At 45.7% G+C, this 26,868-nt stretch overlaps 1 long non-coding RNA gene across 13 annotated transcripts in view; it reads left to right on the forward strand.

Moving 5' to 3' along the window:
• LOC107323000 (uncharacterized) overlaps positions 1 to 24,417 on the forward strand; it is a 54,784-nt gene extending 30,367 nt beyond the window's left edge. For 6 of the 13 annotated variants that reach the window (XR_001559120.3, XR_001559127.3, XR_014935778.1 and 3 more), the window contains 2 exons: positions 3,968 to 4,142; positions 6,416 to 8,229. This is a non-coding gene — a long non-coding RNA (uncharacterized LOC107323000). Of the gene's footprint in view, positions 1 to 3,967; positions 4,143 to 6,415; positions 8,230 to 11,811; positions 12,086 to 12,269; positions 13,267 to 22,997; positions 23,123 to 23,288 lie in introns of those variants that run through there. The other 7 variants (XR_014935779.1, XR_014935782.1, XR_014935777.1 and 4 more) reach the window with 5 other exon arrangements.
• Positions 24,418 to 26,868: the final 2,451 nt, after the last annotated feature.

Raw genomic sequence — 26,868 nt, forward strand, 5'->3', positions numbered from 1 at the left:
GTCTGCTGCCTGGCCCACATACCTCTGATAAGGAAATACCTGTGTATGCGATAGAAATGCATGTATGTACCCACCCTGCTGCAAATCTGGCGTCGATATGCTAGGTGCACAGCTTGGATTAACCCTTGGATGGGTCATCCCTGTTCTTGGTACAAAATGTGCGTTAAATTAAAATGTTAAGAGATTAATTTGTAGCAGCTTTTCATCAGCTTCTGCTTAAAGGGCAGCTTTGATATCCTCACTGTTGGGATATTTCCAAAAGGGAGCAAATTGCTGACCCTCATTCCATTCCCCCTCCTCCAGTCTTTCTGAGCAAGGCACTCTCTGTGTGCATGCAGGAGGGCTGTCAGCACCTGGCAAGGCAGCTCTGTTTGCTGGGACAATTTGCTCTGAGCTGGCCTGAAGTAAAGGCTCAGATATTGCTCGTTCGTGTGGGTTTGCACAAGCAGCCATAAGCTCCCTGCAAAACGATAGAGCATCTCTGGTGCCTCATTGTCATGTGTATCAAACTGATGCAACATTAATAATTAAAAATATATATACTTTTCAAATCTAAAGTACAGGAGAGCAGTTCTTCAGCTGCTCCCTTGCCAGAAACAGCATCTCATCCTTTGCTTGCTCTTGTAGGTGCTGCTGCAGCCCTGAGTTGTGCAAGCCCTGGACGTTTCCATGCCTTTATCACTCACTTCTGCCCAGGCTCTGTCTTTTCCCATTAGGTGACTTTGCAGAAGTGTGTCCCACACCTCCTCTCGCTGTACCTCCATCTCCAAACTGCAATTGGGTTTCTTGGGGTTTAATGGGAGCGCAGCAAGTCCAGTGCATTTAAATAGCTGATTTCTTCGCGTCTGATTCAGGTCTTGCCTCCGGTGATATCAGCCTGGCTGCTGCTGAGGGAGCACAGTATTCAGTGAAGGAGAAAAACACTCAGGCACATCTATGGGGCAGGGCTGGCAGGTTTGGATCCCACTATCCCCATGGTGATATCCCAGAGCCTTGCTGCTGACCTTCTCATTTTGACGCACACCCCAAGCTCTGGGCAGTGTCAGCACTGCCAATAGATGCTTGGGCATTTGTGGACAGCCTACCTCACCTCTCAGCTCAGATTCCATGGGGCTGCCACCATGCTGTGTCCATGTCCCCTGCATATTTTGCTTCCCCTGAGACCTTTGTGCCATGCCATGCACAACCCTGCCGACCCAAGGCCATGTCCCTCAGTGGCTGTGCTCTGCCCACCACCCGCACACATCACTCCTGACCCCACATAGCAGGGATAATTCCTGCTGTCACGTCTGACATTTAGCCGTCCAGTGAGCCTTGCCAGGAAATTGCCATCATTTCAGTTCGGCTCCCAGTTCCCATTCTGATTTATATTTTTGTTTTTATCCAATTTTTCTGACTTGTTTTGGTAGGGTGGACAAAATGTTCTCTCCCAAGACAGATGACAGTTTGCCGATAAGAGGAGCAACTTATCACAAGCAGCTCCAATTCTTTCTCAAATGCTTAGTCTGTTGGAACGGCTTTAAAGCCTAATGCGATATTGTAGGTTAGCCCCAAATCTGCTTCCCCCCCTGTATTTCATACTTTATGGCTCCGAGCATTGCTCCTTTTAAAACAAAACACTTCAATCTTCTCCCCACCATCTACAATTTTCTTCCTTCTTTTCCCTCTCCGTTAATTTCACTTTTTAAAACTTATTTTAGGGATGGCAAGTAAAATAAACAGTGTGGATGGGTGACCTCTTGGAAGCTTGGTGTCCTTGAGGCTAACTTTAGAAATCATTTGTCACAGGCACAGAAATGTGCACTGCAATCAGAATTAGCTGCCAGATTTCTTCTTCTTCTTCTTTTTTTCTCCCAGACAATTATATTGTAATTTGAGTGGCATTCTTGACAATAGTTCGGGTTCTCCAGCCATACCCAGCAAACTGAGCACCGTGAAAGAAAAGTTCAGTCCTATTCTGGTTTAAACATTCTTTTATTTCAGTATTTTTTGGAAATAAATTAAATGAGTGGTTGAAGAAAGGCAAGGAAACCAAAGAGCTTTGAGCTCTGGAGGTGATCCCAGTAGGCTAAGAGGTAATTATATGATGGGGTTTAGTCCAGCAAAATGAATGCTCTACCACAACTGGGTAAATAATGTGCAATTGGTCACCAGGGCCAGAAAAACTCAGGTTATTTCATGCCCTCAAATAGTCCTTAAATTCTGTGCATACAATTTTGGGACAAAGCCTCTGTATTTATGACATTCACTAAGAGAAGCAGAAGGAGCCGTGACCTGAAATGAGGGATCTCAAGCTGCAAGTCTCAGTCCCATGGGGGTCAGCCCTCCTGGATTTTTGTTCCACAGTCTTTCAAGGTCTGGAGACACCTGCAGCCAGCACAGTGCCTCTCTTACACACAGTTATTACTTGGAAACGGGGATGTGGCATCTCACAAGGGCACAATCCACCCAATTATTATCTTTCCTCTGCCTTTTTTTTTCAGCCTTAAATTATAATTTAATGCATCCTATGAATTCAGATCCCAGTTCAGCAAGGTGCTAAGTCTTCAAACACTGAGAGCGCTCCTGAAGTGCCTCAACATTAAGCCCCATCCCACAGGACAGATACTAATTACCTCTTACAGCTTCCATGAAAGATGCAGCATTTTACCTCCGATCCAGAGCATGTCCATAAATATCAGCCCAGCTCACAGCCAGGCAATGGGAAATTTAAATCACAGAGCTGGCTGGGGCTCACCCATGGTTCATCTCTATACATGAGAGTGATTGACCAAAATCTCTGCAAGGCAGGAGGTCCTGAGGACATTATTGTAAACAGCAGGGAAAAATATCCTATCAAGATGCTCAGGATAATCCTATCTCCTCTGGATTCCCAGGGAAGCTCAAAGAGGGCTCCTGAGTGCATCAGTAAATATAACTGCAAAACCTAGGAGGATTTCCAGCCCTTCAATATTTTTCCAGCATTTTGTTTGCAATTTATTATCCTGAATAGATTTTTTTTTAATGGCACTGCTCCCTTAGAGAGAACCACAGTACCCAGAAAAGCCTGTTGTGAGCCAGGTGGGCTGTGTGCTGGAACAAAAGACATCTCCCTACTGTTACAACCCCACAGTGGGTGCTAACCTGAAAAGTGGCAAAGTTATCAAACACCAACCAAGTGTTGTGGCTTCAGTGCATGTCTACAGATCCCAAATGTTCCAGCTCCCAGCCATGCTGCCTTACCACTTAGTGTGATGGGCTCTTGGTCAAACCTTGGAGAGATGACACCTGGAGGAAAGGGAAAGGTGCCGGCAGTGGGCATATATGGGGATGTATGAAGTGACAAGGCTTCAGCATCTCTTCCAACACAACAATCCATCTCCAAGGCAGCACCGCCAGCCCCATCCCATGAAGTGCTGGCAGATCATAGGGGCAAAATGTCGATTTCACCCTCTAATTAAAAAAATGCCAGCCAAAAAACCTGCACAGGATGATTTCTTGCATTAAACAAATTTTATAGTGGAGAAGACTTTTAGCGGCACTATTTGCAGCCCTGGCCTTTTGCCAGCTCTCTGTCATTAAATCCGCCGATCTTAAGTATCAGCTGCACTTATTCGAAGGGGCTATAAATAAAATGCTGGAGCCCATTAAAGGAGCCTGTTTCCATAGGCTGTTTGTCACACCTGCGGACAGACGGACACCGGGAGTATTTGGGGGAACTTCCCAGCACTGTGGGGCTGAGCACGGGATTGAGCTTCCCCATGCACAGAGATCTATCTCTCAGCCCTGGCTTTGCAAAACCCAGCTCCTTTCTGCTGGTTCAGCCCCTGTGAAAAATGCCCAGCAGCACTAATGTGTGCCTAATGACCCATGGCCCAGAAATGACTAAGATACAGGAATTAAATTTACAATCAACCTCTCTCTCTTTTTTTTTTTTTCTTTTCTTTTTTTCTTTTCCTTTTTTCTCTCCCCCTTGAAACCTTGGAAGCAAAGTTCCTCATCACAGAACTCCATGAAAATGCTTCTCAGCCCCCAAGGCAGAGCGGGTGCCTGTGTTCAGCACGGAGGGACGCGGCTGTCACCATGCCAGGTGTGACGTGGGGCTGCATCAGATCGATGGCACATCCACGGGAGAGCTCACTAGTGATGCCAGGTTTATTTTGGTAAGTGCAAACTAATGAAATTTAGAGGTTTTAATAAAAAGAATAGCAGCTACCCTTTAGAAACAGAATGCAAAACTGAGCCGTGTGCCAATCACATTACAGAAATGAGAGGGTTGGGCTGTTTCCCAGAAAAGTCCGTGTGTTTTTGGCCTCGGTTTGCCCCAGTGATGCTCCCAGCTCTGCACTAGGGATTGGGGCTGTGAGCATCGCTGAACTCCTGTGCACAGGGAAAAAGCAATGCACAGGGCTGCAGTGATGCTCACCATGCACTGAGCTGCTACCAGGGACCGTTTATCCCTTTCCCATCATCTGAGTGCTGAGCTGAGGTGGGAATTCATTTGTCGTGTTCTGAATTATAAAAGGTGGCAAAGAAATGGTTGTAAAGGCAGCGAAAGGGGGGGAGACATAACTGCAAGCCCAGAGCAGAGGCATCCCAGCAAATGAAGGTGAAGACCCAGGAGGAGTGCTGTTCACAGGAAAAGACAACCTTGAACATCTCCTAACAGGAAGGATGCATAATTTAGAGCAACCTGGAGGCATTTTGTAGCGTGTTTATTTTACAGCCTTATGCTTCCTTCTCTTGTATTTTTTCACTTGCAGAAATGCACCCAAGTGTTTTGTTGGATGAGAGGAGATGTAGGGGGTTATTATAAAGAGGGGGTGGTGAACACATCCCACCACTGAGCCCAGCGAGGGCTGGACCTGCAGAACTGCTTTGCTTCGACTTTGCTCTGAAGCAGCTCTTCTCTGGCCATTCTGCATTAAAATGCATCAGATATAAATAAAACCACCCAGACAGGAGACTTCTCAAAACCATCCAAAGTCTCTGTTCCGCCCTCTGAGGCAAACAGTTCAGGACCTGCAAGAGCAAGGATGGTTGGATTTTCTGAGGGATATTTTTGTGTGTTTTGTTGTCGTTGTCACAAAAAGGCAGGAGATGAGAAGGTGAAAGGAAACCTTCAAACCTCAAACCACAGTGAAGCTGTAAGCCTGCAGGCTAGCTTGTGCAGGTGCCCTAAGCACAGGTCTGCCTCTCTGTTGCCCTCAATCCTTGGGGTCTGCAAAATCCCAGGAAATCCCCAATGGACATGAAATCAAGAGAGTACAATCCAAATGGTTTTCCTTGTGGCTCTGTGTGCCTGGGGAGCAGTTGCAGTAGGGCTGATCTGGGGAATCGGATGCCAAAAGAATTTGGGAGATCAGACACTGTTGCACAATGGGGTTTTGAGTCATTCTCAATGATGACCCCAAAATCATAGCATCGTAGAGTTTGGAAGAGGCCACTAAGATCATGTAATCCAACCATCAGCTCATTGCCACCAAAGCTTGTCAGTTCTGTGATCAGCAGAGCTTTTCCCTTCTGCTGTGGTGCTCCCAATGGCTCTTTGGGCTGTAGGTTTTCTGCTGGGAGTGATTCTTGGACTGGGTTGGAGAAACAGGCACTGGAAAGCAATGAGGAAACAGAATTCATTCCACACCCGTCCCTGTCTCTGTCTCAAGGAAGAAAATGATGAGGAGAGAGCTAATGAACACACGAAAGGATGCAAAGAGAGAAACTTTAATTGCCTGAACGGTAGCGCAGGAAGGCTGAGCCATAAAAAAGAGTGGGAACGACTAATTTATGAGTACAAATTCTATCTGGAGAACATGACTTAAACTTGGGGAGAAAATCCATGTGCCTGGAATATTAAAATCAATAGCTGGAACCTATTTGCCAAAAAATAAAAAAGAATAAATAAATAAATCCCACAACAAAAAAAAATAAACTGGGCAAAGAAGGTGTAGGAGGGACAGTCAATACAAGAAGTGACATTGCTGCCATCCAAGCCACTAGGATATCAAAAGAAAGTGACTTCAAGTAAAAGCCAATGGGTTACACTGCTCAAATCTCACCAGAAACCAGAAATATATAAAAAAAATCCTTTATATTGTCCTGGAAAACCTGAACTTGAATGATATGAGTTGGAGGGCTTGTGTTGTCATTTTTGGGAATGTATAAATGGTTGTTAACCAAAATCAGGAGGATTCTCTGCAAGATGGTCTTGACAGCTGAAGAGCTGATCGCAGCTCTAAAACCACTTATAGCCGACATAGAGGGGTTGCCATTTCCATCTCATGTGCAGGGTTTGGATGGAGCAAAGCCTGAGCCAATAGCAGACACTTTTTCTTTTCAACACTGTAAGCCAGGTCACTTGGAGGATTCTGAAGTGAAAATGTGTGTGATATTTGGCAACTCGTTGTTTAAAAGCACTCTGGCTTTTCTTTTCATCTAGTGAAATCTCAGAGTTCAGGAAGAGAAGGTTATTCTGGTTAAAGCAGCGACTTGGAGGGGAGGAAGGGGAGGTCTGCACACACACAAAAGGAAAATGTGTTAACAAACAGCAACCAGAAGGCCATCAGGTGAGACCTCTGCTATCAGAGCCGAGAGCAGTAGGGATGTGGTTTTTAGATATCAGTGTCTGAGTGTGGTTGTCTAGACAGAATAGCGGATGATAAAAAGGAAATACATGGAAGGCAGACGCTAAATATTTAATTCCTCTAATTTCGGGGGGAAAGCTGAGTAAATTAGCAATGTCACAGGACTGTGCAAAATACCTCCAGCTTCAATTCGTGCCCCAAACTCCAGGAATGCAGCACACCCGAGTGCTGCTGACTTTGTGCCAGCGCAGGAATGTCGCTCGTAATTATAAATCTGATTATCTGATGTTGATTTTGTGAGAAATAATGGAAGAGCTGATAAGGGACTTGATTAATAACAATTTAAGGAGAATAATTAATTACAATCAACATGAGTTAATGGAAAATAGATCTTATTAAATGAAATTGATATAATTTTTCAAGAAAGTGATTATAGATTTGATTGATTTAGTACATTTCATCAACACTGTTACGTTTGACTTCTGCAAGGCATTTGACTTAATGTTGTCTCATTTATTAGGAAGATAAAACAATGTAAAATCAACACGGCATGCACTAAACGGATGAAAACCCCACTGATATGTTTAAATGTACGGCTGCGTGCAGACACTCATCACAAGTGGCTGTGTTTCAGTTCATCACTTTTAGCAAAATGGTTGAAAATCAAAATTAATTACAATCAAAGCTTGCTGATGAGTTCGATTTGGATCATGGTGGGGCTGGGGATCAATCTCCTCCTGAGCCAGATAGAAGCAAAAAACATCTCATTCAACATATACAAAGACACACTTGGCAACTGGAATTTCATGGCATTTGGGGGAAGGAGGGATCCTATAACACAATGCTGGAAGCTCAGACAAATAGCAGAGTGGAATACTTCTTGGTGTAACATCTGCTGGGTCCCTGAAGCTATTTCTGGTGCTTTCAACTCAAGAAGGATATTGATGAATGGGAGAGGGCTCCAAGGAGGCACGTAAGAATGACTGAAGCGTTGCAAGACATGCCTTATAGTGACAGATTCAAGGACCCCAATGCGCTTAGCTTAACAAAGAGGAGGTTAAGGGGTGGCTTAATGACAATCCAGATGTGCTCAGACAGACAGAAATGGGAAGCTCTACAATCGAGCAGACAGAGCGATAAAAGAGCTGGTGACTGCAAGCTGACACTGCGAAATTCATGCCAGGACAGATGCACTTCTTAAGCGGACAGAATTTACATCAGAATAACTTCCCAACAAGTAGTTTCACCATCTTTCACCATTTCAAATTCATAGCAGATTTGATTCTGTTTTTATATATATCTCAGATCCACCAAAGATCACTCTTTAAATGAACACTCAGAGACCCACACTCAAATTCCTCACAAAAGCCTTTGATGCAGACACCTCTTGGGCATCTCCAGAACTGCCCTTTGTCTTCTCCTGGGGCTGGTTTGCAAGCCCCAGTGACATTACAGTGCAGCTGGGGACAAACAGGTGTACTTTATTAATACTATTACTATTATTAATGTAATATTAATTGGGGCACTACGACATTATTTCTGGGTTTTTGGGCTCTGAAAATAGCATGAGGGAAGAATTTTCCTTCCAAGGAAATACTGTGATGGGTGAAAGAGGTCAAATAAGAACCGATATCCAAAAGCAAGAAAATAAAATTTGTTTTATAACCAATTTATATAAAAGGGACTTTATCTTCTTATAATGTCTTTACCTTTAAAAGCAGGCCTTTACCTTGTATAAAGGACATAAAAGAGATATAATTTGTTATCTTAACCTGTAATGAGATGAGCAAAGATTTTAAGCCCCTCCACAGCCTACTCACCGTTCCACTGCAGTTCATAAATACCCAAACCCACCCCGCTGTATGTGTCGGGCCTCACCTCTGCAGCTTGTAGGCTCTGCCTCATCCCCCTACTGACATCATGGAGCAAATGAGCAAGAGTCCTCTGCTCTTGAATCCATTGAATCCAGATCTGCGTTGGCCAGCCAACATGACTGCCATCGATTTCAGGTTTGGGTCCAGGAACTGAGCAGATGCTTTTGAACCGGACAACAACTCAGCATTTATATTTTATCCAAAGAATCCTGAACCAGCAGAAATGGTTTTAAAGCTAGGGCAACATCATTACCATAGAGATAAACATTACGTTAATGTGGTTCACCATAACAACAGACCATTTATTAAAACACTTCACCATTTAATTTATCCAGCGTTTTATACTGAAGAGTATTTTCATTAGGATTCCACTGCAAAACTGGAGAAGGCATTAAATCATTTAATATACTGACAGCTCACTTAATTTATTTAAGCAGGGGACTCTAATTTAAAAAAGCAGACCTTACACAGTGCCCTATCTTTTCAGTCCCGGCATGCAAGGTCCTATTAATTTCAGGGTAGGGTGTTACATTAAATCAGCTTGAGATCTCACCATGTGCTTTCCCTTGGTCAGCAGCCCTCTACATTGCTGCACCTGCCAGAGCTGCCTGCAGGAACCTCTCCTGATGCCTTGCTCCATGCCTCTTGCTGCTGCTAATGTCTGTGAGCATCTCACCTTTTGCATCCCATGGTTGAGGGATCAGCAGGGAAGCAGGAAGCCCTGAGGTTCTTGCTGAGGTCTTCCATTTAACTCCTGCTAATTGGGATTTAGAAATGCCTCTTGTCTTTGGAGCACTTTGTGAAGTCTGGGAGAATCACTGCAACTTACTCCTATCTCAGTTTGCACTGAATTAGCAAGAAACGTGCAGTTGTCAAAGAGTCACGGAACGTTTTGAGTTGGAAGGGATCAATCCTTGCAGCACACTACTGTTGTTCCTACATTTGTCATAATGAACGGAGGTGGAGAATATTGTTACCTGTGCCAAAGCCTGGGTGACTCTAGGATCTCTGATGGCTGCTGGTTTCATTGCTGTCCAAGGCTGGTATTGAAGCAGACCCTTGGAAACAACAGCACATTGTCAATAGCACGTGGGACATTATTAATAAACACTACAGAGCTTGATATGATCTGGCAAAAGCAGCACAATGAAAACAGGTACCAAAAGAAGGACAGAGAGAAAGGGAAGTGATCTGAACAGGGTGTTTAATGACTCACCGGGCTGCAAAGCACAGTGGAGAGCAAGGATGGAATAGAAAACATTTTAATGAATTCAGCATACACACCCTTTGGAGGCTCAGCTCCCCATTCCCCAGCAAGATTTGACCCACCCGAAGATACAGATCACACCGAAAATAATAACCAGTAAGTAATAATAATAGTAATAATAGGAAGAGCAAGACCCTCATCTCCAATTCATATTTATAATCCAGCAAATATCTCACCTAAATCCGGAAGATTTATGGGTTTGCATCTATAATTAATATCCCTCCTTAAGCAAGAAAGGGTATATTTTCATAAAAATAAATCTGGTGCTCTAGACTGGATTTGGAAAACTAATATTTAAATCCCCAGCAAGAGATGGTTATTGATCGCATATATGTGTCTACAACAGAGACAAGCCATGCACATATAGAGAGCAAGAAAATTGCATATTTATGTTTAGAATAAATAGATAAAGTTTCTATTTTAAATGCAATAGATGAAACATAAGCAGGAAAAAGGAGAAAGATGGGCAGCTCCAAACTGCCCGTTTCCCAAAGATTCAATTTGCATTAGGCCTGCTGCTAACGGCAGGGCTGCAGTGGGCGCCAAGATGCATAAAGGGCCTCGAGACAAAGCAATCGATCTTGTTTTAGTTTTATGAGGAAAATAAACAGTTGGGCTGATATAAAAGCAGAAGGGTCAAGCAGAGGCAGGGCTAATGAAGTGACTCACAGGAGCTCAGAATTAAAACAGTCTTCCTGTTCTCTATCCTCCCTTGTGGGGGACACCTGTATCTCCCCTAAATCTCATGGGTGAGTGATAGCAGAGCACCTGCTGAATCCAGAGCTTTCTCAGTGCCTCAGCATGCCCTGAGCAAGAACTGTAGAGATGTGACAGTGAGGAATGTGGGCTGGGCTGGGGTTGGACTTCAGGATCTCAGAGTTCTCTTCCAATCTTAATGGCGCTTTGACTCTGTGATTCTATGATTCTACAGCTCAGGGATTACCTTGCTTTCTGCACAGTATCTACATCCAAATTTCAATGTTTGTGGTTTTTTTTTCATTCTTTTTTTACCTCCTCAGGTTTCTTTTCACTCCCCAGAGCTTCAGCTAGTAGAGTGAGAATGTGCCAGGTGAGCAGCCGAAGCACAACTAGGAAAGGATAACTCCTCTGCTGCAAGCAGGGATTGAGCTGAAAAATCCTGAGTTGCTGGAAATCTAAAAGTAGTCACTGTTCCAAGGTCAGGAGACTGAGAGTCACCTCACTCAGTGGTGCATTTTCCAGCAGAGGTAAAGCAGTTCTGCTGTCCTGGATCCAAAGTAAAGCTAGGAGCAGAGCCCAGACACTTGTATTTATGTTGTCCTAAGCTGTATAACAACCCTATTTAAGAGAGATTTTAATTATTCATGGTTAAATACCATGCATAAAAAATAATAATAATAAAAAATTCCTTATGCAGGCAGTTGTTGAAGGAGTTGGTGAGGGACTGTGTGCCAACATGAGCACCCTGCTCAGAGCTCATGGCATGGGAGTGGACACAGAGGGAGCTTCTTTCCCCTGAATGCTGGGCTCTGAGGAGTGCTATGATACCAGTAGAAAGGAGAAGAGAAATGCCATAGAGGATGTGGATGACTTGCCCCTGCTCAAACATGCAGCCATGAAATGTGGAATGTATCCAGGATCACATCTCTGGAAAGTTAAATGCAGACAACACAGGGGCTCCAAAAGCTGCAGGCAGCATGGGGTATTTAGCCAAGGCACAGCTTTGCTGCAAACTCGTTTTCATGGTTTAACATTAATGCCATAAATAATTGATACTAATGTAAGTGAGATAAGAGACAGACTGTCTGTGGGCCAGGAGGAAGTAGATCCTGGTGACATCCACCCAAAAATGTACTTGAAGATTTGGCCTGAGTGAAAGTGCTGAAAAGACAAATGCTCAATCTGAGAGGCAGGGAAGGGAGGAGGGATGGGAAAGGCAAGCTAGATCAGCTCTTAGGACTCCCATTTTTCTAATGAAATCTCCCTATATTTGTCCCTTCAACAAGAGAATATCAGCATTGCCTACCACTGGTTAGCTTGCCAAAGTTTGCTCTTGCACTAGTCCGCAAGACATGTTCATGTGTTGTAAGAAGGTGGGAACTAGAGGTGGATAATTAACCTTTTGTTCCAGTGAGGACAGACAAAAGCCAGGCGATGGATTCAGCACACTGGAAGCCCACCTGAGCTTGGGATGAATGGGCCATGACAGGACTGGAGTTGGGGATATCCCTGCTGGGAGCCTCCTGGAGCCACTGAACCACACTGTGCTTTAAATCACAGTGTCGATGCAGCTCTTGGCATTTCCCATCCCCTGAGCAGCCAGCACGATGCCATGCCAGCTTTGATCCTGCCTAGCACATAGAAAAAGAAATAATGCCAGCTGGAAAAAAAAAAAAAAAAAAAAAAAAAAAGAAAGAAAAAGAAAAAAAAAAATGGGGGGGGGGTGAGGGGGGCATCCTTAAATCTCTCTGCTAAACTTTATTTATGCTGCAGCACCACCCTCACACAACCCCTGTGTTGCTCCCCAGCCCGAGGACCTTCTCTTAACCTCACTGTAAGGTAAGTGTGCCTAATAGCTTTAAATTGCAGGAGGATGCCACATCGGATTGAAAGAAATCTTCAGAGCTGATCCCTTCGTTGTGAATAATTTCCTTGTAGAGGCAGTGGGTCACTCTTAGGGCAGGTAGGTTTGTCGCACGCACATCCCAGAGGCCATGACTGCGCATTACTCTGGTGCACAGATATGCAGGGCTCTGACATTGTGGGTTGTTCTTTTTTTTCCCTAAATGCTTCTTAACCAAGTGATTTGAGCCAGAAAGCTGGAGGAAAATTGCCATTTGGAAAATGCTTTGAAAGAGCAGCATTCACTCATGAGTGACAGAGATGGAGACAGCAAGCAAGACTGTTTCATCTCTAACATGATTTTATGATTCATTGAATAATGCATATTAGCATAATACTAACTAAAAAAAATCCATACTCATCATTTACTATTAATTAGTTATCAACATTATCCTACTATTAATTATTAACATTTACACTATCCATCAGCCCCCAGCTGACTGATAGCTTAAAATCTTGCATAAAGATTGCTACAACGATGCTGCACTGCATCCTGTAACGTACTTTGCAGTCAGCTTGTCATATCCCCATCTATAAAGCTTTTTACTAATGCACATTACAACAGATCTTATAGTACATGGATGAGGAATGTGGCTGCACCCAGCAATAATTCCATTAATTATGAATAAAGCATTTACAAATGACATCCTTATTTAAAAACGGTGATGAACTCATTTTGTTTCAACGTGGAAGTGCTGTGTAATTTGTAACTCTGTAAAAAGCAGCACTGGCAGCGTGGGACAGGGAGAAGGGCCCAGAGCTCATCGTTATATCATAAAGGAAAACAGACCCAAAAAGAACAAAAGGAAAGTATTGACAAACAACAAACAGCTGGGATAAAGATGACCAAACTCCAACCTGATGGCTGGAAGGGATTTTAAGATGCCATGAAGAGCTGGAAGGCATTATTCAGTGACCTTGCATTGTGATTGTGTCAATAAAACTCTCTCCGCGTTACCAGCAAGGCTGTTTCCACACTTTCTCTCACTTGCGATGTTTTCAGCTGGCTGGCAGCTCCCCAACACTCGTTAGCTGCATAGGGTTTGTCTTTGCAGCATCTCTGTACTGTTTGGTCCTAAAGGCTTCCTGAGATGGCAGAATATTTATTGCATCCCATATTTCACTGGGGATACTTACGTCAAGAGGCTATAAATACGTTACTCTTCCGAGTTTACATAAGGGATACAAAGTGAGTAGCCAAGTTTACAGATTGGGCTCTGTTAGTGTGGGGTCTGTTCTTCCTCATATCCATCTCTGTTGTTTGAAATCATTTGCCAGATTAAAGCTGGGAGAGATTTTTGACTTGCTGGCTGCTCCTGAGTGCAGCAGTCGTGTTCAGGTTATTCCATGTACTACACAAGCCTGGTTCATTTAGCCTTGCATCCTTTTTGGTATTAAATACATGAATATTGATGCTGGCTGTAGTTTTAAAGTGGGAGCCATGATCAAAGATCTCCTTATCCCAGGGTTCACACATCTAAATTAGTGCCCACTGGGGATATCAAAACCCTGTGAACCCCTTCCATGTTCTCTTTCAGTGCCTCATTCTGATGCTAACGAGTGACCCTTACACAGTACAACATACCACACCTGCAGAGACCTTTCCCCAGATTCCCAAGCCAATAAATGGTAAAAACAGAATATACGGTGGTTATAGTCAGCACTGCTAAGGGGCCCTTCTGCAGCCCCCCTCCCAGCCCAAGAAAGGGCATGAAACCTCAATCACAAGTCCCCTAGTGTCAGATCTGGATGTTGGTGACCCTGCCTGTGGCAGGGGGGTTAGAACTTGATGATCCCTGGGGCCCCTTCCAACCCAATCCATTCTATGATTCTATGATTCCTGATGCTTCTCCAAGTCATGAGCACGTTGGTGTTCAACGGTAGGAGTTATTTATTGAGGCTTTGGCTGTCTGCAGCAGCGGCTGGGGAGAAGTTCTGCAGTTATCAAAAACCTGTTTCCTGCACCGTCACAAATAAAACAGCAGCTCCCCTCCAAAATGCCGAGCACAACATTTACATTTTAATCTCCTGACACATTTTGGTTTCTGACAAACAGGGTTTCTCAGTGCATGTGTTACAGTGGGGATGCAGGAGAAAGCCTCACAGCCCTGGAGAGATCTCATGGGTGGCCTTGTGAGCAAAGGCTGTGACCTTCCAGACAAGAAAGCAATTTTACCACAAAAGCCAGTGGTGCACAAGCATCCATCATTGCATGATGCCATGCATGTGTTAAACAGGGCTGGGCTGGACTTCTAGCCGTGTGCTTCTAGCCATCCTGCAGTCACCCCTGGCACCCTCGTTGCACTGCCTGCTTGCATCCCTGCCTGCAGGACAATTTCTGCACCCCAGCTCCTCAGTTTGCTGTCTGGTGATGAGAGCATCTCCCTTCCTGCTTAACGCTGGAGCTGAGATCCTGTGCTGCCTCTATAGAACTGCTGCAGCAGGATATGAATTATGGATGTAATGAAAAATCCCAGCGCAGTGCACAGAGGGAATATGCAACGTGCAAAGCAATCACCTCTGCGCGATCCATAAGCATTGCCACACAATGCCATTGGACGCCCAAAAACTGTACCCTGCCACAACCTGCACCTCCCTCATCCCAAAGGCACTGGGATGCCCTTTTACTGAGCACTCCAGGGCTGGAAATGAGGACACCCACCATGTGAAAAACACATATTGTAGAGGTACTTGTGGCACTGGATGGGGCCTCACTGCATTCACAGGCATCCAGAGGATGGGTATCTGCACTCCACGGGTAAGGACTTGCCCTTAGGAGCTCTGGCAGAGCCTTGCCTGGAGCCAAAGAGCCTACACATGTTGTTTGCATCCTCCTGTCAGAGCCCATTGCTGCTGGAGCAGAGAAGTGTTGGACAGTGCTCCACAGTTTGACTTTGGGGGGCTGTAGTGTGTGGAAGCTTTCCTCATAACTCCCCTTACAGATGGCTTTTCCTTTTTATTTCATTTAATTTCCAAATGCTCCAATTCCTCCCCTTGAAGCACAGCTTGTTGCCTCCTTGCACCATCTCATAGCACGCTGCAAAAGTGTTGCCACTTTTCAGAGCCATTTCTGAGCATGCAATATCAACATCTGTGCTAAAAGCAAGCCAAAATTTTTCCCTGAAGTGATATTTTGCTCGGTATTATTGTTCCTTTTTCTTTTTAATGGGTTGCTTGTCATGGGGACTCCTCAGCCTCTTATACTCAGGAAATGCAGAATGTTGCTCCCCTCCCTGCTGCAAGCAGGAGCCAGCAGTGAGCGCAGGATGCAGCTCCCATCCATCCCACTGTGCCAGAAGGTTGGGAAAATGCCTTGGGTCATTTAGGGCTCCAATTAATTGCAACAACCCCTCATGAATGGGGTTAACTCTTAACTGTTAACTCTTGTTCCTTGTGTTAAAGAAGTTACGAGTTACTTAGTGGCCACTAAAATTATACAGCACTGCTTTTGCTGCTGTATGCTCACCCTCTTTAAATGCCACAACCAGGTGTGGGATAGTTAGGAGGCACATGGGCATCCCTGAAACCTGGCTCCTGGCTCTGCCCAGGCTGAAGTTGACCATCACAAAGTGCAGAGTTCTTTCTGTCTGGGAGAGAGCATTGAGGTGCTGCTGTCTCACCAGGACTCTGGTTCGGTGTCAGCCACAGGGGTCATTGTTCCCAGAGCAGGCTGCAGGATGCTATGGAGCTGGAGACTGTTTTCATAGAATCACTAAGGTTGGTAAAGATCTCTAATGCCATCACATTCAACCCCAATCCATCCCCATCTCATCCAACCCCACCATCCCACCACTAATATCCCTCCATGTCACATTTACCCTTTTCTTAAACACTTCCAGGGATGGTGACTCCACCACTTCCCTGGGCAGCTGTGCCAATGCATGACTCCTCCTGAGTAGAAATTTCTCCTGATATCCAGCCTATCCAGGATCAGATGGAGGACGGTTGAGAAGGAAGAATGACCAGTAATAGGGATCCATAGCACCTCCATCCATGAAGAGTATGACCAATTTTCAGCTCTCAGAAGCTAAAACGGGACTGATATATTAAGTCCACTTTGGTTGCTTCCTGGTTTATGTTTCTGACACCTTGCAAAGTCTTCAGGATGTCAGGACAAAGCTCTGCCCTCCTGTTCATGTATCCTTGGAGGATTTCACTCGGTGTCGGTGCAGGCAGCAGAGCGATGTCTGACAGCACTCCCACGGCAGCTGCAGGGCAGTGAGCAGCAGTACAGTTCTGCCTTCTCTGCTGGCAATCTGCAGCTTTCTGGGCAATTATCTTCTCCCCCATCATGCTGCCCAGCACACAGCTGGTTGGCAGAGCTAATTGATTGGTGTTTGTACAGGCTTTTGGGTTTCTCCTGTTAAGTAGGTGTTAAATCTCATTATTATTATTATTATCTTCTGTCATAACCACAGTGATGAACGTTCCCCTGTGCACGTACTTAAACTACCCAATGTGGGCTGCCTTGTTCTTAATTTTGATTATTTTAAGAAGCCTTTTAGCACATCAAATAGCTTTGGTAGATAAAGATTTATAGCAAAGCCTTGGGAGCTGTCAGAGTAATGTTTTTCCAGCAGCAAAAACTTAACCTCCTCTTAGATCTCTTTCCTGCTTTGTCCCACAATTCTCCACATGATGAAGAGATGCTGAGGTATTACTGGGTGCAGCTCTTGGGATGAAGGAGATGTGCTGTCAGTCCTTTTATTTTTGATCCCATTTGAGTGTGTCATTCATCTGTCTTGAATCAAAGAGGGTGAGAAGGTGCCTTAAACTGCTGTGATTGGAAACTTCAAACTCACCGTGTCTCCTAGACGCTAAGTAAATGGCTGGTGGGCTCTTGTAAATCACAGCATTTCTAAATATACCAGAGAGTCTCTCTGCCAAGATGCTGATGAACACTGTGTCTGTTCCTATTGACTTCTTTTCCCTCTTCAGATTACTTTTGCTTTGAATAATTTCAAATCATAATGCCAAAAAAACCCTGGACCCTTAACGAGACTCACTGATGCTATGATTAATGAAAACGTAATGAGAGCTACCATGCAGCCATTACAAACCAGTTAGCTAATTAGTCTAATCACAGAGGTGGAAATAATTAAAAGACCATAAAGTAGAGGTAGCCTAATAACAGCATTTTCCTCTGACCCAGAAGTGAAGAGAGAAGGATGCTCTGCTCTATCTGGTTTACTGGGTCAGTGCCAGGAGGAGTGGGGAGTGAAGGGCCTGGAAGAACTGCATTGCCTGGGCTGGATCAGACAGCGAAAGCAGAGCCCTTACACCACTATAACCCAGGCTGCAGCAGAGTCCTCAGCTGCCTGAGATGGGTACTTGTAAGGTAGGACCGGTCTGCACTGGAGAAGCACATCCTGAAACCCTGCCCTACTTCTGCAAGGGGCTTCCAGCCTGGGCTGCTAATGAGAGGCAAAGGGCAATGTACAGAGCTGGATTTCACCCTGTAATTAGCAGTGACCTACCTCTTCCTGCTGGATGGAATGGCTCCATTTGATGGGCTGTAAAAAATCCTAACCGGTAATTTTCCAGTTGGGATGGGTCGTGGTTATGTCCATCTCCATTGGATCTTATCATTTCTGCCACGGTTTTGTGTGCATTCCATTTGACCTGAGCATAATGAGCCAAGAACAAAGGAGCTGCAGACACACAATCAACGATCATGTGCTGAAGTTGATGAATACGCCAAGACTGCTAAGTGGCTCCTCATCAGCTGTTCATGTGCTGGGAGCCATCTTCATTTGCTCTTCGTTTGTAGGTGAATCTATTTCTATAGCTCTGTTTTGGGGGTGGGAGGGTGGATGGAGGCAACAACAACTGTCAGGTAAGGACAATGATTTCCTGAAGAACCAAACCGTGATACCAAGCTGGCAGTGACCTGAAAAGAAGAAATGATGCCACGTCATTTAGAGAAGGAAGAAATAATTTTCCCTGGTGACACCTCTGGTGGGAAGCTTTATCTTTATCTCCCTGCATCTCAAATGAAGCATCACAGCAGTAGCACTGACTGTGCTTCCATGTTTCCAGAGTGTCTTTCCATTAACCTTATTTTATTTGCTGTAGCTGCAAACGTCCTTTCAAAGGTAGGAGCAGGGGCTGTCCCACTGGGAGGATTTGTGAGATGAAATGCAAGCCCAGGACATCCCACATGGATCCCTTAGCTGTGACATTGCTGCAGAAGGAGGGATGCATCTGGGGGTCTGTGCTGTATGCCAGTAACTGCCCAATTTCTGCCCTCGCATCTGAACATGTGGGTGAGCAGCACGTCCATCCCAGGGCTCTGTTCCAGCTGTGGCTGTTTCCTGCTGCAGGCTGTGTGGGTTCAGCAGCACACTGCTCCAGAAAAGCAGTTTTGTGCAGCAACACATAGGCTTGCACCGCCAGCGACTGCAAACAGCTGATCTAGAGATTGCTTATTTATTTTTTTTTCCTTGTGCTTTTGACCTTATTTGCTGAAAATGAAACATCGTGTAACCTCCCAGGAAATGCCACGAATCTTCGATCTGACATGAGAACATAAATCTCCAGTGTGTGTGCATCAGTTCTGGTCAGGTTTTCAGGTCTCAGCTAGATCAGGGTGCAATGGGAGCATCCAACATCAGGGCTAGCAGGACCCGAGCCCTGCACATGTCTTGTTCTCTGAACAGCAGCCCCATGGCACTGGTTACTGCCTATGGACCAGGCTGGTTTTCCACCCGTTCTTCATAGAAAAAATGGGGTTTATTGCCCCCAAATTGCAGTGACCATGTGAAATTTTGATGGGACGGGTGCAGCTCTTCCCTCCCAGCTCTGGCTGAAAGAAAGCTCTGCCTCACAGCTCTGAGCAGCCCCTGCTCCCACAGCCATCTCTGGGAGCAGGAGGTTCTCCTGCTGCTGAGAACTGGGACTCTGCAGCTCTGACCATGCAGGGAGGTGGGGGGAGGATGCAGAGGATGCCTGCGGTTTCCCATCCGGTCCATGCAGACTGTTCGGTGCATAGGGCTTGGGCAGCAGCGAGGGTTATTTGAAGGTCAGAAGTTGCTTGTGTGAAGATGCAGCCCTGCTGCACGGCTTTTTGGCACCTGCTCAGTGAGAGCACTGTTTTGCTGGAGACGTGCGTGCCTCCATCCCAAACTGCCCGTGTTCTGTGGGGACACATCCAGGGATGTGCAGGGATCTCCTTTTCCTCTGCAGCAGGTCTGTGACATTACTACAGATTAAAAGAACCCACAGCAAGAACAGTACCATGAGCCCCTTCCCCCCTCATGCCCCCCCCCCCGCCCCCCCCCAACCCCTTCCTGCAGAAAGCAACAGAAACCTGAATGTTTTATTTATTTATTTTAATGAGGCGACCTTTCCTTGTTTCTCCACTAGATGGGAGAGTGAGACTGGTCTAACCATCTTCCCGTCTTTCTCCTGATAGGAATACAGGGGGAGACGGAATGTGCTTATTTCAGTTCTCTGGTGTGAGGACACTTCCTGCACTTTCTCTGCCCTTGGAAATGGACATGGATAACCCCCAAAATGCAAAAATGGAAATGTGGATAACCCCAAAAAATGCTTGCCGAACTGTGTTATGGGCTAACCCCAAAAGTGCCTGGCTATGGACGACCACTGCTTGCTGGGAGATTCCCTATGTGCCAACTCCTCTGCCTTCATACAAGGAGGAAACGGGAGCACAAAGATTAGATCATAGAATGACAGGGTCAAAAAGAGCTCCAAGATCCCAAAGTCCAGCCCCATCCCAGCCCACTGTGCCCACTGCCCACATCCCTCAGAGTCACATATCCACAGCTCTCAAACACCTCCATGGACAGTGACCCCACCACCCCTTGGTGCCACTACATCACTGCTCTTTCAGAGGAGATATTTTCCTAATATCCAACCTGAATTCTTGGGGGTGAAACACTTCATGGCTATTCACATCCCAGGGAATCACTTGAGACCCCACCCCTAATATTGCTTTGGGAGAAAAAGAATTGAACCCCATTTTCTCCTCCTTTTCTCCAATGCTTTTCTCTTAGAGGATTATTGCATCATAATGCTTATGGCAGTAACGTTTCTTTCTGCAAAGATTAAAAATATGCTGATGCAACAGCTGCACTTGCAGGAGGGGAATTTGTGGCCCCATTTGACACCAGCAGCTGCACACAGAGGATGCCCGGTGGTGTTCATGCTTTGCTAAATTTACTTCCACTGCAGCACTGCCCATCTCCTGAGGCACTGCCTGAGCTTTAACCGGAACTGAGTGTGTTTGAGAGTTACACAGTAGCAGAAACACTTTCTCAAGCAAACCAAAAATGGCCCAATTTGCCTATTTTTTGCTATTAAGTGGTTTGGGGTTTTTAAGGCTTCTTCCTTTTGGGATTTTACTGATTCTGGAAGAAAATTTATCACAGCCAGTGACAGAACAGGAAAATACTGCAGCTCTGGGGGGTTTTGTTGTCTGCCCAACCTCCTTCATTTGCAATCTTTGTAAAGAAGTGACTTGACTGATTTGTCTGTGTGCCCTTAAATGAATCCTGACACCCCTCATAACTGTGCCCTCACTGCCCTTGTTCGGGGTTTCCTGGCTGCCATTACCCAGCTAGAGAGAGATAACAGCCTTAGAGGAAGTTGGGTTTCATTGGATGTAATTTCTTCTGTTTCCCATACGCAAGTCTCCCTTTCTATCATCTCCCTTTCTATCATCTCCCTTTACTACCCTGGAAGGGAATTAAAACCAGAAAAGTTGCTAACTGGGGGGATAAGCTGTAAAAAGCCTGCTGGCAGTTTGTACCTTGTGATGTCTGCACGGGACCTGTGGGAAAAGGATGCTGTTGGGAACCACATCATCTTCCTCTGCTGACTGCAGGAGGTGCTGCAGCTTGCCGCCCTCTGACAGCTCGCCAAATGCAAACGAGCATCTCCTTCTTCAGGGATGAGATTTTGAGCTGATTAAGTTTCTCTTTAATTATAGGGAGGAAATGGCACATGCAAGGATGGCTTCCGCTGCCAAGTTAAAGATGCTCCTGGGTGTATCGTGCCTGCCTCCCTGGTGCATGGGGCTCAGATGAAGGGTTGAGAGGGGAGAAAGAAAGAAAGGCTTGGGGCATATTCAGAGCTATGGTTGATGGGGCATTCTATGGAGTGCTCAGCTACCTGTGATAAGTAGGGTATAGTCCAGGGTAAGGCACTGGCACGCTTGGCATTTATTACACCCATAAACAACTCCAGCAACAGCAGAAAGGGTGTAAACTTCAAACTTGCAAAGCATCAGCACTGAGGCCAGGGTGGGGAAGCAGACAAGCAAAGTGCCGGGAAGCGTGTTGCTGCAGGTTGCAGCCCGAGAGCTTTGGTAGCTGGCTCTTAGCATTGCAGCATCTGCACTGTGATGATGACTAAGGGTAGTTCCGTGGATTGGGAAAAGGGGCAGAGGGATTTCCATTCCCCAGGGGTGCACAGAGCTCCCAGCTAAGTGCTGTCTGTGTTGGGATGAATGTAGGATGCTTCGTGGATCTGGGACCACTCCACAAGGGCACTGGGCAAAGGGTGACAGGGAGCACAGGGCACAGATTAATGACAAATGCTCCAAGGTGAGCACCTGTCCCAGCACAACAGGGTCCCTGCATGGCACAAATGTACCATCAGCTGATGCTTGCTTGGATCATGACCTACTTAGCCTCACAGGTGCTTTCAGTTGCAAGATAAGAGTCAGTCTCTCCTTTGGATCTTGATCCTGCAAGACCTGTAAGAATGAACTTCTGAAATCAGACAGCTGGCAGGATTTTGCTTAATCTGAGATGGCAAAATCATCAGCCATGTGATTTCTCCTTGGTGTTTACTGTGTCAGTATTTCTCCAGTGTTCGAAGTCTTTGCAGAAAACATGTGACGTGCTTTGCAGCAATACTGTAGGTTTGGTGCAACGAACAACTACAGAAATCAATTTCCAGAGCAATATTTTCTATGCTAGTAATCTCTGAACTAATTAGGGATCGGAAAATCAATAACTATCTGGAAATCTTTCCAATGCAGCCAACCAAGCATGCTGCGTATCACACTGGAATATATTCTTCACATACACGTGAGGCTGGTGACTCCTGGATCTTATGTGCAGATGATATCACTGTCAATAGGAGTCTGTACTGTGTCACACTGTAACGTTTAGCAAAACCTGCAGGGGGAATTGAACAGAGCAAATAGGTCTGAGCAGCGTTCAGTGCCAACTCTTTAAGCCAACAACAAAAAGAGCTGAAAGTCTTGGTTAGTTTAACAGGGATCTTTCTTTGAGAAGATTATGAAACAAAGTCATTAAAAGTTCATGCCTGAGGTAGAATGTTTTTTTATCAGAATTTATTATTTTTTTTTTCTCAGTGTAAAACCTTCAATGACTGAAAATAACCTTTCTCTGGTCTCCTACCTGGAGAGAAGCAGGGTCAGTGGGTGGTTCAGTGGGGCAAACTCCCTTTAAAAATAAATGAACCAAGAGGAAGGGTGTTGCACTGATGAGAAGATCTTCCCTGGCTGTACAAACACACTGTGCTGACCATGGCACATAACTTCCAGCCAGAGCCCAAGCCTCACAAAGGCTGTGATGGGATGAGGTGGGATGTGAGATGCTGCAGCCCCACTCCTAACCTGTGGGGGCTGTCACGTAACCATAAAATATTGGCTATCATTTTGTATGCTTTTCTTTGATTATTCTCTGTAACTTTTCACCCCAGTGAATGGAACTGTGGAAAAGCAGGACCAGGTGGACCCTTGCCTTGCTGGGGCATTCCTGTAGCTCCATGCTGCTGCAGTGGGACCTTCATTTAAAGCAAAGCTCCAGATCCAGCATCTGGAGGAGGTAAGGCGCAGTGAGCCTCTGCACACCTCCAGAGAACAGGATTTGTATCCCCCCTAAATAAAAATATAGAGGGTTAGTTATGCTCACAAAGCTTGGAGCTCAGATTGACCCACGCAATGATCTGGATTGTAATCCTTGCTCTTAATTAATATTTATATTTCTGTAGGTCATCTCCGGCCAGCTCAGGAGCTACACCTATGGCATCAAGAAGGGAGAGCTGTGAGCTGCTGATGACTCCAATGGGGCATCTTGGTAACTTCTCCTTCCATTTTAGGTGGACAAGGCAGTGGTGTCTGCACATCACCTGATAGAAGCAACCTGGCAAGAGGGAGCTCAGCTCCTCCGGAAATATTTCAAGTAATAGTGAAGGAGAAGTCACAGTTTTCCCCCTCTTGCTGTTAACACATCACACCTTGTGCATGCTCGGCAGTGGGGCTCCTGCTGCCATTTCCTGGCAATGCAGAGCTGCAGCCAGCACTGCAAGGCTGGCAGGGCCAGTACAAGACAGTGAGGGCAGGACATGAAGCACAGCAGTCATTCTATCCTCAGTATTCCCCTGTCCCTGGCAAATCGTGGCTCAGGGCCATCCTCAACAGGAGGTTTGCATTGAGATTATCGGGTTTAACAGCCGCCCAGGCAAATGCCATTCAGGAATTTGTCTAATCCCTCTTTGAACACGGTTATGCTTTCAGGCTCCACAATGCCCTCTGGCAGCGGTTGCTGCTATTAATAAGGAGCTGGGAAGAGGTTGCTTCCAGCCTTCTACCTGATCCTTTCATTTAAGGGATCCCTTACTCTCACAAGGATAAATACAGCAGGCAAAGCCCCATGGGATGGAGACTGATGGAGATTTCTGCTCTCTGGTGTGACACCAGCAGTGCCTCACAGAAGTACAGCAACACAAAGACCAGGAAACATCCCAGGGGAGGTTTTCAGAGGTGCATTTTCCACTGTCAGCACTTGAAAAATAAAGCCATCCTTATTGGCTACTTTTTATATGTTTCCTGTGAATGACTTTCTGACACAAATTAGAGTTATAATAGAACTCCAAGGAGTATTTTGCAGGACAAAAAGATCCAGTTCTGTACTTCCTTCCTGGAGATTCGCTGCCTGTTCAGCAACAGGAGATGTGAATCACGGAAGCATTTATAACAGCACTATTAGGAAGTGATCATTAAGGTACAGAAATCTGTGTTAGGCAGTACATCTTTAAATAAACTGCTCATGGCTGTGTTAACTCAATCCTGTAAGTGCATGCACGCTTAACTTTATTAAAAATGAACCTGTTCCCAGAACCAGACTTTCCCTGATGAATGTACCACAATTCCCCAACTTCCCCAGTCAGTGAATTATGAGGACGGTTTCATTTGATTGGCATTAATAAGGTTTATGTCTGCACAGATTTAGGCCAAAGACTGTCGTGATCATCCCAAGTTCCACCTGACTCACAGGACTGAACCTGAAGAAACAACAGTTTCAGTCAATGGAATGGTTCCAGCTTGGAGTGCCCCTGGTGAACCAATTTCCCTCATGCAGTACTGCATTTGCATTCATTAAGCCCAGAGTTTTAATGATTTAAGTAGATTGATCGAGGAGAGCAGCCCAGGAGGATGTTTCTGAACACCTCCCGCAGGGGTACATGGCAGCACAAATCCATCCTGGTGTGCAATGCAAAGTGAGCAGACATCTCACACACAGTCATTGTACAGACATCTGCAAGTGTGAGCATGACCCATAAAGCCAGGGTTTTCAATGAACTAAAATGATCAGAGCTTCCCAAACACATGGAATAATAACCCATATAGTAGTAAGGATATAATGATGATGGTGTTAGTTCATGATAACACAAATGTTGTTGCTACCTGGAGGATCAGCAGGGCTGGCATATTGGCTTGCTATGCCACTGCTGGGCATCTCCCAAAGATTTCTGTAGAACACAGATCTCTTTGAGGTTTCCACTGCCTTTCTTTGCCAGACCTTGTTCCTCAAACATATTGTCAAAGCCACTATCAGCTCATGCAAATATGTATCTTTACATCTCCATCACCTGAAAGGTAAAATGTATGGAGTTGTTGTATGAAAAACCACCTGGAACTGAGCTAAGTATTATATCTGAGGACAGCCCTACAGAGGAGAAAGAACAGGGACACATCGCTGGCTGAGCACAGCTTAGTGATGGGGCAGAGCAGGAAGCAGGGGGGAGGGGGAGGAAGGTTCCCCAGTTCTGGTGCTTTTGATGCACCGCTTCACCTTTGCACATCTGTTGTCCTTTCCATCCTGTTTAATTACAATATTAACGGTTTGCAGCAGGGCCAGGTTTGTCAGTGATGTACGTCACCACCCAAAGCAGTGCTCTAGTTTCAGTGCACAGCTCATGAAACTACTCATGTTTAATAAACCATGATGAGAGTGTGGCCACGGAGCAAACACTTCCTGTTTCTTCTGACCACAGCACATCACAAGCAGCAATTCTCCCACTTTTAATATTGCATTATAAACTTATTCTGCACCTCCAAAATTAGCCCAATCAGCAAAAGCAAAACCTGCCAGAACCCCCAGTACCTGCAACCCACTGAGTACATTGAGGGGAGGGTGTAAAGGCAGCATCTTCCAGCTCCATGCAAAGCTGCTGCTTCAGGGAGTGATGGGAGGCAGCCCCTACCTTCTGGCCTTGCCTTTCCCTTGCTCTCCTTGCTGTGTGCAGCACCAGATGAAGCTTTCCATGTTCCAGCCTCTCCGGATGATGGAGAACTGATTGTGCTTTGGAGAACTAAACGCACAGTGCCTGAATTATTTATCTTTAACATTAAGAAACAGGCCAAATTCCCAAGTGATATGGAATGACCCTGATCATGAACATGGAGATGGCTGTGAAAGCTGCACAGGAGCTGCACGGGGAGAGCCCCCCACGTGTATCTCTGTTGTGATTGCTGAGATTCTTCCTGCCCTTGGGATTTGTGTCCTGGAGTGCATGGGGAGCTCCCATGTGGGTCTGCTCCATGCCTGTAATACCGAGATCTGTGACAGCAGAGCAGGAACAGGCCCAGGAAAATGGGTTTGCCTAGTGTCTCAATACAGCTTCAGCTCTCCCAGCAGACTGGGCTTTGGAGCAGAGCTTCCCCTGCAATCATTAACCCAACCACACCTGACCCAGTAACAGCATTTGGCACCATACTGCACCAATAAAGATAACACCGCAATAGCTGTGTTTGTGTCCCAAAGCAATACTCGTCTATAGGTTCCTATTCCACTTTTTTTCTCCTTTTACATGAGGCAGGTTTGTTACAGCAGCAATAGGACAGTGTTAAGAGTCCTGCTCTGCTCTGACACTGCAGATGCATCCCCTGGCACCACGGCTTCCCCTGGCCATACCCCACAGCTCCCCCAGCACACCCTGAAGGCAGGAAGGCTGCAGTGCCCTCCAGTAACAGGACAATAATTCGTTTTTCCTATGAAGCACCTGCTCTCTGTCACACCTGCCCTCTCCATAGCCAGAGTCTCTCCTCCACCCTTTCCCTTCCTTTTCCATCCCCTTTTTGTCTGCACTCTCTTTTGCTCCCTCTTTCCATCACACCTCTCCTCTTCTCCTTCTCCCTTTCCCCCCCATTGCCCCCAACCATCCCTCTCCCCCCGACCCTCTCTCCCACTTTCACTTTGCCCTCCTCGTCCCCTCCCACCATTGGCCGGATCGTCTCCGCGTTTCGCCTTCGATTGGAAGAAGCTGACATCCATCAGGACTCAATGCC

This window comes from Coturnix japonica, chromosome 19 (assembly GCF_054131305.1).
Source record: "Coturnix japonica strain WE chromosome 19, WE-NBRP24, whole genome shotgun sequence".
NCBI lineage: Eukaryota > Metazoa > Chordata > Aves > Galliformes > Phasianidae > Coturnix > Coturnix japonica.